At 47.7% G+C, this 14,322-nt stretch overlaps 1 long non-coding RNA gene across 1 annotated transcript; it reads right to left on the bottom strand.

The window, feature by feature from the left end:
- Positions 1–10,747: 10,747 nt before the first annotated feature.
- Positions 10,748–13,335, bottom strand: LOC135385932 (uncharacterized). Its single transcript, XR_010420534.1, has 4 exons — positions 13,207–13,335; positions 11,082–11,179; positions 10,938–11,007; positions 10,748–10,835 (listed from the first exon to the last, which is right to left on the bottom strand). It is a non-coding gene; the product is annotated as an uncharacterized LOC135385932 (long non-coding RNA).
- Positions 13,336–14,322: the final 987 nt, after the last annotated feature.

The raw sequence follows: 14,322 nt of genomic DNA, 5'->3' as shown, positions 1-14,322 counted from the left end.
CAAAATGCATTCGACGCGCTGAAAAACGCATTGTGTTCAGTTACCGCTCTCGCGACCCCTGACCTGTCGAAACCATACTGGTTGTATACCGACGCGTCCGATTATGCCGTCGGAGCCTGTTTGGCCCAGATGGAAGGGGATACAGAGGTACCAATAGAGTTCGCCAGCTGCAAGCTCACTCCTACCCAAAGACGATGGTCAACAATCGAAAAGGAAGCGTTCGCAATAGTGTGGGCGCTAAAGCGTTTCGACAACTGGCTGTTCGGCGCTGAAGTGTTCGTGATTTCGGATCACAACCCGCTATCGTACCTCACCGCGAGCATGCCCCACAGTTCTAAGTTGATCAGATGGGCTCTCGCTCTTCAACGGTACCGCGTTACTGTAAAGTACAGAAAAGGGAAATCGCACGGCAACGCCGACGCGCTCTCTCGGTTAGATAATGAAATCTGGGATCAACACGTCACAGACGGGGACCTCGCGTATGGCGGCCATGCAGATGCGTGACGGCGCACTCGCGGGCGCGGAAGAGACTGAGCTGCTCTTGTGTGTGAAGTGCTTGTAAGTCAGTGAGGCACTCCTTGTATTCAAGAACACTGAACGAACCCTTTTTTGTGTGTGTGGGCGTTTCCTGTGTGTGAACTGAACTACCTATATTCATTTATCGAACTATATTTGTGGAACTTGTCGTAGCACTTGCGACCAGCACTATTTCGTCATGTACGTTGGTCGACCCTTCGGAGGTCGGACCAACGATCTTCGGCCGGAGGTGTAAGTGCGGGTCGCCTGTCGCCTATGTATACACCGCGATGCGGAGAGGTGGCTCCAGAACGTCGGCTCGCACTCATTAGAAAGACTCTAAATCCCCATCGCACGAGGGAAGTATAATAGGGAAGGAATTCCTCTTGTCCCTGAAGGCAGGGATTCAAGGGCGCCAACCACGGAACCGGTGTTGGCCAGTTGAGCCGCCAAGGACAACCGAGGTTTGGCGGAAGCCAGCGCGAGTTCGCTGGGCAGTTTTGGCTGGAGAGTTGGAGTAGACGGGTAAATTGCATCCCTCATCGGCTGAGTGGATGAACCCTCCTACCTCCGCAGCCCCTACTCCGACGCTTTGGTAGCGCCGTTATTGTCATGTCGCGTAACAAGTGATTTTGCTATATGCTGGTACAATAAACTTGTGCCTCCTTCGCTACCGACCAAGTCGTCCCCGGGTTAGTTCATCCCTGCTGCGGAGAGCACGGCGCGGGAAAGTGTACGAACGGGCTCGGATCATGAGGAGCAACTTATTACTTGCAGTGTAACGGAATCTTCGAATCCGCGAGGATAAATTTTTGCACTTTACTCTTCTTTTAAGCCGCGTATGCGACAATGCTCTATGTCGCGTGGAGTAAAGAAACGCAATTGTCGAAGTCCCCACAAAACAATATATTCGCAGCTACTGAAATGAGGCTGTAACGAAAGTGTTGTTGCTCTTTGACGCAGTCTATTTGCCGAAGAATTGGTAGAGTAACGCGCAGAATGAGAACAGGTCATGGAAGTGTCTAGCTTTTCTTTAGTTTGCTGGCCTTAAATGCAATTACCGTTTCATTTTGTTCCAACTCGATGCTTTTGTCGTGTACACTCTTCTTGTAACTCAAGTGTGTCACTTCCTCCTCCTTGTTGCTGAGTGAGAGCCACGCACCACACAATGGGCGTAGTGATACAGGGACTTCGTTTGGCGGATGCTAGCCTGTCAGTTGGATAAAGGCTCCAGTACAAGTGAAAAGGGCGTGTCTGTATCCAATAAATTCCACCGTGAAGTGTTCTGCAGATAGGTATCTGGGAGGGGGGGGGGAGGAGACGGATGAAGACAACATGCATGAAGTAAACGTCTGCCACACTTTATCATCGGTTGTTTGTGCGCGAATTACAAAAGAATACGATATTGCGCGGACGAAACAGCACGGCTTGACGTCTGTTATCTCACTACCTAGGATGTCGAGGAATAAAGAGAGTACGATTTTGTGTTCCTTGCTATTCTGTATTTGACACGACTATTCGTGGCTGAGAGAGCTACGTTAGTGCAACGTATACTGCGCGTTCTTTTCACGGCTGCTGTCTTCCCATGAGGGGCTTCATAAAGATCAATCTCTTTGCACTTTAAGAGATACAAGAAATGTCTCCCTAGCCCTTTCCCTGCACTGCTCACGATGTGCTGCATACCATCACTCAAATATACATTTCTTATTTGAAGCAGTTTGCCTTTTATTCCTGAGCGATTTTTATTGACGCCGGTATTTGTAATTTTCTCCTTGACTTGAACGGAGCACGAGACAAAAGCTGAGACAGTTGCCAGGTCATTTATCTCGTACCAGAGATAAATACGCATTGAGGCGCTTCGGGAGCGTGAGCTAATGCGTTTACGTGAAACCGCTTATGATGCCTTTTTGCTTTGTCTCGCATGTGTCTTTTGTCTCGCAACCTATGTCTTTTGCTTCGTCTTGTCACAAGAGTGACGGTAGCAAAGTAAGTCTGCTGTCCTCGGAATCCGTAGAATTCCTAATGTCAGTTCCTTTTGAATGACGATTTTATGGGAAATATAGTTTATGCGCTGCTATTGTTTACCACCAATCTGTAACGTAAATACGATACAGCTGTACTTTTAGTAGAACATAGATCGCAACCTAACGGTATTACACAAAAAAAGTTCGCGTAAGATTCAGTTCTGTGTTGACTCATAAGGATCTGATCCTTTCTCCTCTCTAATGAAATGGGATAAGCACCATCTATCTTATTATAGGATTATCTCTTCGTTTTCCCCTTTTTTGCGTGTGCTTATTTCGGTAGTCTAGGAAATTAAGCTGATGAAAGTTTATGATGTATATAGTCTGCTGAGAAGTACTCAGAGACAAAGTCAAAATAATCTCTTTCTCTTCCACCTATCCCTCACTCCTTCCTGCTGTCCTCTCACCAGCTGTCCATATCTGTACGCCGCTTATATAGTCACAGTTGCTTCGCGGCGCTAACACGGAATAAAAAATATCTTTCTCTAGGTATTTGCGTATACAAGCATGGCCCACATTAGCATAACGATTTCGGCAGCAACAGGCACAACTTACACAGCTATAAGATTGTTGCATGGGGGTTCCCAGGATTTATTTCCAAGGGGGGCAAAGTGCTTCCAGGCGGGGGGGGGGAAGTGTGCATCCCCTCGCCACCTCTTTTTCTGGAGGCAGACGTTGCCGACTGTGCGGGTGCTTAGAGGTTTCTATTATGACATCTGAGAATAATCATGACGACCTATGACTAACGAGCGCACTTTTTCACAAGCGACCTTGGAGCTCCAGGGGGAGGGGGGTTGATCCTCTGGGCATGCTTTCGTCGTTCAGCATCCTAGTAAAGATATTGTTTCCGCGTTTTTTGGGTAGAAAAGCTGGACTGGGATCCACCCTTAACAGGAGAGCTTCAACAGCAGTGGCACGCATGGCTATCGGAGTTGTCGAATTTGCCGCATGTCTCATTAAACAGGTGTCTCATGTCAAAGCATGAAGCAGACTACACGCTGGAGTTGCACCATTTCAGCGATGCAAGTTCACGATGATATGGGGCCTGCGCTTTCATACGAGTTCCGAAAAATTGAGAACCTGCAAGAGTAGGACTAGTTCTCGCAAAGGCTTGAGTGGCTCCCCTGAAGCCTCTCACTTTACCTCGCCTGTGTGGTGGCGCCCCTGGTGGCTAATGAAGAAGCGCGAGAGCGCGTATACTTCATGTTCTCATTCTGGACTTGGCTGCGTACTGATCACAGCGTGTTTATTCCCTGCAGCTCATGTCACAGTCATTAAACGGTTACTCACCCACGGCTATCTCAAATGGCGACGAGCGGGTCTCGGACTGAAATGCATGGGGACGAACCTGCAACGACGCCAACGTCATGAGCAGCCTCTGATGATGCAGTACGACGGTTTCGAAGTCCTGGCACGTTCGATCCGGAGAAGGAGGGCTGGAAGCTCTATAAGATTCGGTTCTAAGCAGCACTTCAAGCAGCAAGGATCATCAACGACGCGGACAAATGTGGACTTTTGATTTCGTCACTCAGTCCGGACGACTCTACAACTTGCTCCAGCCTCGGACAGTCACAGAAGTACCTTTCAAAGACATTACGGCCGTGTTATCTGAACACTTCACGCCAAAGTGCTTCAGAGAATTTCAGAGGTCCAAGCTCTTGTCCGCACGTCAGCAAGAGGGCAAACTCGTCAAAGACTTCATTCAGCGCTTGTCTGCAATAATTTCCCGTTGCGAATACGAAACAGAAACAGATGTGAGAGCCTGTTCCTTACTAACTGCCTTTATGGTGGGTCTCCGTCATCAACGCATTCGCGCCCGGCTCGTCCTAGAGAAAAGTTTAACTCTGGACGCAGCGATTCGGCTGGCTAAAAGCTCTTTGGCCGCAGAGGCTGAATCCAAGCAGTTGCATACTGGGACGGGCGTGCACAAGGTGACATCCAGGAATGCAAGCAAGGAGTCTTGTTTCAGATGTGGCAATTTTAACCACCTCCAGGAAAATTGCGGCCATTGAAAAGATTGGCCATATTGCAAAGATGTCTCGTACATCCCAGCCACAGGCAAAACACAAAGGCAAGAGGGTCCGTCCGCAAAGTGAAGCTTGTGACTGACGTTTTCCTTGCCGACCAAGAGGACGGGAAGTTCCTTACGTGCAAGATCAAGGACAAGCAGGTCGTATTACAAGTGGATACTGGTTCCCGTGCCACGCTTCTGGATGATCGGACGTACAAGAAACTGGGCGAGCCAAGGCTACATCCCTCTCCAGTCCGTCTACGCGCCTTCAACAAGAATGAAATTCCGCTTCGTGGGGCGGCAGACCTTCATGTCTTCATCGATGGAAGAGAAGAAACCTTACCAGGGGGGGTTATCTTCACCAAGATAGAGCACACTAATCTTCTTGGGCGAGAGTGGATACGCAAGATAGGCATCAATCTCAACGAGCTGTTTGTGGTTCCATCAGCTCAATGTCTGCGTTGGACGAGATTCTGGGGGCTTACGAAGACCTTTTTCGCAATCAGCTCGGTAGATGTATCAAGACCTTGGTTCATCTCCATCTAAAAAACGACGCTCAGCCAAAGTTTTTCAAGGCACGACCGATTCGTTTTGCGACTCGTGAGGCAGTACAAGCTGACCTACAACGTCAGGTAAATAATGGCGTGCTGGAACCAGTCGAGGTGTCGGAATGGGCTACCCCATTGTGGTTGTTCCGAAGCTGAATGGAGCTGTTCGACTCTGCGGTGATTTCAGAGTCACAATGAATCCCCAGGTTGAGATCGCGCAGTATCCTCGCGCAGTTTGCCTCGAACGGAACAGCTGTTGATAGTGCTAAATGGAGGCCAGAAGTTCACCAAATTGGACTTGTCTGAGGCGTATCTCCAGATGGAGTTGGACGACGAAGACAAGAAGATATTGGTAATCAACACACACAAAGGCTTATACCGGTTCAATCGATTGCCGTTTGGCATCGCATCTGCCCCTGCGGTGTTTCAGCGCACAATGGAGCAAGTGATTGCCGGAATTCCGTCTGTCGCTTGCTATCTGGACGACATAATTGTCACTGGCAAGAACGACACGGAGCATCTCAAGAACTTTGAGCAAGTCTTAGAGCGCAGCACCAGGTGGAATACTTGGGACATGTTGTTACAGCGGAGGGATTTCGACCATCTGCCAAGAAGGTGTCGGCAATTTTGAACATGCCTCCTCCCACGCAAGTGTCAGAGTTACGGGCGTTTCTCGGTATGATTCAGCACTACGCAAAGTATTTGCCCTCGTTGGCGGACGCCTGCGCTCCGCTTAACAATTTGCTTAGGAAATCTGTGCCATGGCAGTGGTCGGCGTCTTGCGTGGTTGCGTTTGAGGCAATCAAGAAGATGCTCACCTCTGCCCGAATTCTCACACACTACGATCCGCGCAAAGAGATCTTCCTGGCCGTGGATACTTCTTCGAAGGGGCTTGGTGCAGTCATCTACCATCGTATTAACGGCCAAAATCTACCAATTGCTCACGCATCAAAGACATTGACACTAGCTGAGATCAAATGCGCTCAGATAGAGCGGGAAGCCCTCGCCATCATCTTTGGAGTCAAGAAGTTTCACCAATATGTGTGGGGCGAAGGTTTACGCTTTTCACAGACCACAAGCCTTTAACTGTGATTTTCAGGTCTAAAAAAGGCATTCCCGTTACTACCGCAAGTCGTCTACAGCGGTGGGCAATCATCCTCATGAGCTATTCGTTTGACATACAATTCAAGTCTACGAACAACATCGCCAACGCTGATGGTCTGTCAAGGCTTCCAGAGAGTTCCGATTTGACGTTTGAGCAGCAAATGCATTTCTGTCGATCGCTACGGCTCGGCCTAAAGGGGGAGGTATTGTGGTGGCGCCACTGGTGGCTAACGAAGAAGCGCGAGAGCGCGTACTTCATGTTCTCATTCTGGACTTGGCTGCGTACTGATCACAGCCTGTTTATTCCCTGCATCTCATGTCAGTCATTAAACGGTTACTCACCCACGGCTATCTCAGCCTGGATCTTATAGGGCATTGCTGGGTGTTAGAACTGCCAAAAAGATAACCGAAGCTCTTTTATCAGTACACACAGTGAATTGCGTGTACTGAATTAATAGATTAGATGCTCATCGTTACGCTGGAAGCAGTTTGTTGGAAACAGAGTTACAGAGATTCAGAACAAGAGTGGCGTGTCAGCTTGGAGACTTTGCCTTGCAAACAAGATCCAGCTCACCTACTGACTAGAGGAGAGTCACTCCTGAAGCTTGCTAAGTGTGATAAGTGGTGTAAAGGACCACAGTGGCTTGTAGGGGAAGAACGAGAATGGCCAGCGCAGACCACATTTCAACAAGTAGACGAGAAGGCAGAACGGGAAGAGCATGAACAACGAAGCGTCGCTATGCTACAAAGTGCTGGATCTTGATCGGTTTAGTAGTTTGCAAAAGGCCCTGAGGATAACCGCATGCTTAAGAAGGTTCATTTCAAACAGTCGGCCTATAGCATTGCACGCACCTACAGAACTCTTTCAAAAGAAGAAATCAGTTGGGCAGAAAGGTACTGGACAAAACGAGCCCAAGAAGAGAAATATGGAGACTTTGTAAAATATGTTGAGCCTCTTTTACGGAGAGGAGTATGTATATGTTCCAAAACATTTGATGAAGCAGCGCGTGGGGTTTTTACTTCGTCGACTTTAGCGGGTTGTATGGATGTATCGTGTGGAAGCACTGTCGTTATTAAAATGAAAACGAACGTTCGGAGCATGAACGTGGTACACTGTTACAAAAATTTCTACCTTTTAGGGTATAAACGGCTTCTCCCAGGGCGCATACTTTTTGAGGTATAAACGCTATACCTCCTTCCAGATACAGTAACTTTATACCTCTCTGAAGGTATATTATTTGCACCACATGGTATCAACATACGAGGGGCGCTTAAGTTAAACCGGGACTTTTCATTTCTCGCAAAAGTAAAATGAACTTACAGGCGAGAAATTAATTTTATCTTTCAACGTAATCCCCAGCTGCACTAATGCGCTTGTCCAAGCGTTTCACGAGGCCTTGTATGCCAGCAGCGTAGAAATCCTTACCGGCGCGCAGCAGCCATGATCGGACCGCTTCTTGACCTCGTCGTCGCAGCTGAAGTGGCGGCCCCCAAGGAACGCCTTCAGTGGCAGAAGAGATGGAAATCGCTGGGGGCGAGGTCTGGACTGTAAGAGGGATGTGGCAGCAACTCCCAGCCAAGTTCCTGTAAGGTGCGTGTCGTGAGATGCGCGGTATGCGGGCGTGCATTGTCCTGTAGGAGGAGGACTCCTTTGGTGATGAGGCCCGGCAGCTTTTGCTTCAGCGCCTTATGCACAATCCCGAGAACCTGGCAGTAATATGCACTATTGATGGTGGTACCACTGGGAAGAAAATCAACATGAACAACGCCAGCCTTGTCCCAGCAAACCGTGGCCATGACCTATACCCGCAGACGGGGTGCTTCGGAACTTCTTGGGAGCTGGCGAGCCCGGATGCTTCCACTGTTTTGATGCGCGTTTAGACTCAGGAGTGAAATGCTATGCCACTCAAACGCTTTGCTGCGGCTAAGTGTATCGTGGCCATACTGAGCCTGAAGTCTTCTGTGAATATCAGATTACTTTACGCCTTCATTCACGAGAAACTTCATGACAATTCGCTGTTCGATGTGCGCGCTCACCTCGTTGTGGGCCATCTTGTCCAGCACGTGTCTTCTGTTTTGCACAAACTTTGGACCACCACGTGGTGAACGCGGAGGCCTGTCGCGTGTGAAAATGACGAAAAAGAAGTAGCGTGAGCTATTTGTACACTCAGGAGACAGAAAGTCCCGGTTTGACTTGAACACCCCTCGTAGATGCCCTTGAAGGTATATTTTCAAACCCGTGGTGTAATCTTGGAAAACTGGAATATTCGATTTATTTCAGCGCTATGTAAAAGTTACACTTTCTTGATCCAGCTCGTAACAAAATTGGAACAAAATAATATTGAGCGACAAGTGCTTTAATAACAACAACTACTGCGAGAAGGAAAGAGTGAACGAAAATACCTGGACACACACACGCATGCACACAAACGTACCACCAACTCATATTTACAAAGTGCAGGTGTAAAACGTAGAGGAGAGCTCGTGCAGATTACTCGCCACGCAAGAAGCAACGGGGGAGGATTTCGTGGAGAACAGATACTGGTATAATACATCGTGGCTTCGCAAAATGTGGGGCGCCTTCGAGCGGCGAGTAACTATACACTGTAAACTGAAAAACACCCTTATGGGTGTAAATGGCTTGTCCTATAACTGACACCTCTTTTTACACCATATGGTCTTAGAACACCCTTTTCAGAGGGTGTATTCTGTGTAAGACACCCTTTGAAAGGGTGCTTTTCCTTGAAAATGCTTTCTTTTGCACCCTTTAAACACCCTTCTAGGAGGGTGTAAAGTTGTTAAACACCCTCCTAAAAGGGTGTTTAAAGGGTGCAAAAGAAGGCATTTGCAAGGAAAAGCACCCTTTCAAAGGGTGTCTTACACAGAATACACCCTCTGAAAAGGGTGTTCTAAGACCATATGGTGTAAAAAGAGGTGTCAGTTATAGGACAAGCCATTTACACCCAAAAGGGTGTTTTTCAGTTTACAGTGTATGAGTGATGAGGAGAAGATTTGGTCATTTCAGGAACAAATAGCACGCTGCAATAAACCACTCCCCCTATTAATTACGATGCAACTGTATTACTGACTATGTTTTTAATTAAATTACTACTTAGCTGAGACTGTACTGTCTCCACCACAAATTAATGTTGTACCACTCCACAGGTTCATATCTAAAGGTATACAAAATACGGAAGGTATAAACCCAAGAAAGAAGTACCATATTATACCCTCAACTGGCGTGCAAAGTATATAGCCTCAGTATAAATATGGTAATTTAGCCGTGGTTTATACCTTCGTTATACCTCCTCTATGCCTTTTCTTCTAACAGTGTAGTCCACTGTCTTTTCTTGAAACGAAATCGCTGCAACACCCTGGACGTACTCCACCTTTTCACCTTTTATTTGTTGGTTCTAACATCATGTTTAAAGCCAAAAGCTAATAACTGGTAATGACTTTCTATGTGATCCTGTCGGGTCCTGGAAAGTAGTGGTGCACGAAAACACGCATTTCTTCTTCAAATTCACGCAGCCTGAAATCGCTTTCTGCAGGTCTGCTATAACGACCGTAACGACAGCTAAGTCTTGACTGGCCGCAGTGACTGACGCTACATATAAAACAGGTAGTCTGAGAATCAGCCGACAGTAATCGTCTGTTAAGGTACGGCGCTAAACCTCGCAATGTATTGTGAGTGGCTGAAGCGGGTCCAACTGTATCTAAAGCACGGCCTTAGCAGATCGAGGTAGCCAGTGTACACGAACCGCTCGAGAGGTGCTCAGTGTGGGCTCTCCCATGAGCAGCGAGCTAAGGCATTTCTATTCCCACCAGAGTGGAGTACGTTCTCTGCACATGAGATTATTCAGTAATAAGATTGTCCACATCAGGGTCGAGCGTTCTGAACTTTCATCAATATTGTGCCATTCGATATGTGAACAATGCGTGGCCCTCATTTGTCCGTTCTTTGGCGCTTATCTGACCTGAATATTCTGTTGCCTACATTACTACGTGATTTATTATATTTTTTATGCGATTATGTATTATTTATTATGTGATTGTGGGATTTAATGCGATAAACTGATGCACGGGTAATCTCCTTGAACATAACGTAAACGATTGTACTAATGGCCTCCTTCGACACCCCTTGCATCCCAGCGGCACAGTTTAAAAGTAGCCTTTTACTGTCTTTGGGCGTACTACATAACGCGTACGTTCAGGCAAAATGTCGCGGTCAAGTGCCGCAGGTGCTTGGAACACCCATGGTCCACCCCCATGGAACACCCAACGTCCATGGGAAGGACTCATGTTCAGTTATTTTCTTTTTTTTTTCTCAACGAAGGCTGCGTCCATCAGTGATAGGCGCCTCGCCACATCCACTGAGTCAGGGAACATCTAGCTGAACCTTGTATCGATTTTTGTTTCTCCAATCACCCTGTTAATTGTCTTTCGAACGTGATCTCTTGCAGGACGCCTGATCTAACATTGACGTCAATGTTGTGTTACTCCGCAACCAACGAAAACGTAGGTCACTCTACTCAGTTACCTCTCTCGCGTCATGATCCCACGGGAACGCTGAGTGCACAATCACCGCATGAAACTTCCCGGTTTCGCGACGCCAGTGGTAATCCAACAGCACTGTAACAACGAGTTGTGGGGAACTTGTTCAGATGCATTTAGGTCCGCAGCCCATCGCAACTGACAACGAAGTTCTAGCAGTCATTATAGTGTAACCCTTACCTCTATATCCTGTGCGGTGATTAAATCGTACAAACGTAGGGCACCGAACAGAGGATTTGTCGGACGAATTCTGCGAGCGAGAAGTGAACGCAATTTGTGCAGGACGAACTTTTCAAATTCGGGTCTACACTAACGAGGACTTACTTGTGCACAATCACAGAGCCTCATTTCTTCTCCTATTCTCCCTTCGTGCTTCGAATAATTGTTTCCATCCCACACACCAAGGAAGTCAATGTGAATATCTATGCACATATGACGAGCAAGAAAAAGAGAGAGAGAGAGAGAAGAGAGAGAGAAAAAAATTTAACGTCATAGCGGTTGGACTTTGGGGGAGCTCTGAAGTGTTGTGCCTGTGCGTGCTACTTTTGCTCACAATGATCAATTACGTTTCTTTTACGTTTCTTGGCTGGTGCAGCCTTGTGAAATATTTGTTATGCGGGATATTTCTCGTATATAATTTCACAAATTACAATGAAAAGCGAGACAGAATGGCTTGTGACGGTACAGCATTGTGGAGGAGGTAAACATTGCTTCCTGCACCGTATGTTGCAAATTCTTGGGGCCCGTGAAAGGACCCCAACTGGTCGAAATTATTCGCAGTCCTACATGGCGCCACGTGCAGCACATAACCACACGCGATTACTAATCGATAGGTTTAGGGATACGTGGCTCCGATCAACCACATGCGGGCCATAACGCGTGCCTGACCCTTATATCCGAATAGATTGTCGGGCACACGATCAAGGTGAGCGAGAAAGACATTGCGGACTCCAGAGATGACACGCTGGCTCATGTGCTATGACTCTTTTGACACTGCTTTTTTCCAAGTTGGCAATCCCTGGTGTTGTTGCGTATGGCATCACTTATAAATCTCGTCGTCAGCGTTTGCTGTTCTTCATCCCTCCTCCTCTTCTCTTGGCTACCGTTGTGACACTCCACAGAGGAGTGAAGCCAACGACGGCAAACCTGTCTCCGGTCATTGTCAGCACCACCTTACACTCCTGACGTGTACAAAATATATCGTATCGATACCAGGAGGAATATCTCTCTCAAGGAGACCACACAATGCTGTAGCCCACTCCGACCGAGGACACGCAAGACACTCGGGCACGGATCAGTTGGTAGTGTGCAGGCAGACGAAGATCAGAGGTTGGTTCGCTCCCAACAAAGAAAAGCAGCCACGACAGGGGCGCCGCGCGTTGCGTATTTTCGACCCACATTTAAAGAAGCTTAGAAGATGAAAATTTTATCCTGGGGCACGTACACGGCACGTGGGGCATTTTATTGGTACGACTTGCTTTACTGCTTTCATATTCTTAATGCTCAGGAAGGCCCTGTTGTATCACAATTTCCACTCGGCTGCCATACGCATCTAGCAGGCAAATGCTCTCAAGGATGCGTACGCCTTTGTAACTCCTTCGTCATAGATCGACATATCCATTAAATATAGCCGGTGGCTTAACATGAGCGCAGCATCGAGAGAATCATTTATTACCCACGCTATATGTCTTCCAGAGCATTCTTAATCGAGTTCTGTTTATGCCACACGCATCTTGATCAAAGTGGTTACGACAGATCATCCATTCGTGAAACGATGAACCTGCTTCATGCCAGGAACGCATGCGTAAAAGCAGGAGCACTGTACATGGATAGAGAGCTGATAGCATGCTGGATAACAACTGCGCTAGCATTCCCTTGCACAGTGATGCGTGCCTAATACAAATTGGAATTGATGTTTTCTATTATTGTTGCTTCTGTGATTCGTTGGCTTGAACTCAGATTTACTGATAACGTCGGGAAGCTTACAACTCGTTCTCTAAATATAACTTCCCTAATCCTCCACTCGCTGCTACGATGCTTGCTGTCGCGATATTCTGTTCAATTGGGGTACATCATACATTTGTGTGAGAGAGTCGTCATCGTCGTAAGCTCCTCAGTCTCCTCTGGGGGAAACACGTGAGAGAACCGACATACGCAACAACATGTTCATTATTAAAGACAAAAGGAGATGGTGCAGGCAAGCTGGTATGAACTCACGGTGAAGGGCACCGAGAGACACGGTCAAACAAGGACAGACAACAAAAGGAATTTGTTGTCCGCTGTTGTTTGACCGTGTCTCTCGGTGCCCATCACCATGATGTTCATTATGTTTAGTAGTGTGCACAGTCCAGCTGCATAATAAGAGTACGGGAGCTGTACCTAACAAATCATGGCATGTATCTCTAGCATGGCATAATATCTGTAATATAAAAACGAAACATCGCAATACATGCGTGAAAGGAAGATTTCGTGTCACTGTTGCGTTGCGAATGACACATCTGGATACAGATCCGAGCAATATACTTCAGAGTCGAACAGTGTAAAGCCCGGTTCACACTATTGCGTTCCAATGCGTACGTGCGGCGGCATGCGTATGCGTTGACATTCTTCTTCTTCTATCTGGAGCGCGGCCAATGGTACCCTGGGCGACGCACAGTTGGTTACCACGGCAGCCCGCATGCATTCGCACGCATCGGAACGCAATTGTGTGAACTGGGATTTAGTCAATCAAACAGGTCTCAGTGGATCAGTTTGTAGCCGGTCTGCCTACTGATCCAAAGGACGCGGGTTGGATACCGGCCGAGGACGCTGGAAACCTGGTGGTAGTGTACAGGTTGCTTAGATACGTCTTCTTCCGCATGGGACGTTAAGTACGGTGTTCCGTGTGTTGAGACTTCGGCGCACGTTAAAGGGGCCGTAAACAGGCCACCAAACATTTCTGAAATAACGATACCCCATGAAAGAACGCAGATCATAATACCCAAGTATACATTTGGTTCGGCTCGTGCCAGATCATTCACCCATATAACTGCTTTCAAAGATGAGTAACCAGCGAGCCTCTCTCCACCACGTATACGTCACATGGCTACGTAGCGTTTCGCCGTCCAATCGGGGGGCCGAGCTGCGCACATGACGTTTCAAATTACCAGCCAATAAACATAGTTATGAGCTGTGAGTTGGAGCGCTCAGTTTGTTTGTGTGAAACGACGTTCTGAGCTGCGTGGTTCCGAAATTCAACGTCATGACATCTTCAACATCTCCGGCTGGCGCAAACGTCAACAGTTGGGCTGCTTTCACATGACGCGATTCGAACCCGGGTTCCTCCCAGTCACGACGTGACATGGCCAGCACGCTATCCACGTACCACACGAGCTGGTGACGCGATGCCGCGTGGCTCAAACCAAAGTACGGCAGCCCAGTTGTCGGAACCATTCGAAGATGACGAAGATGTTCTATCGCGCACCTACCTAAGATTCCGGAACTGTAGTCCCGGATATTCATTCGCGCTCGTGGTGTGCTGCGTGCTACAGCCCAGAAAACGTAGTACGCGTATGATACCTATATT

This window comes from Ornithodoros turicata, chromosome 2 (genome assembly GCF_037126465.1).
Source record: "Ornithodoros turicata isolate Travis chromosome 2, ASM3712646v1, whole genome shotgun sequence".
Lineage (NCBI taxonomy): Eukaryota > Metazoa > Arthropoda > Arachnida > Ixodida > Argasidae > Ornithodoros > Ornithodoros turicata.
The sequence above is the reverse complement of the archived record's forward strand: the minus strand, read 5'-3'. Positions and strand labels throughout refer to the sequence as shown.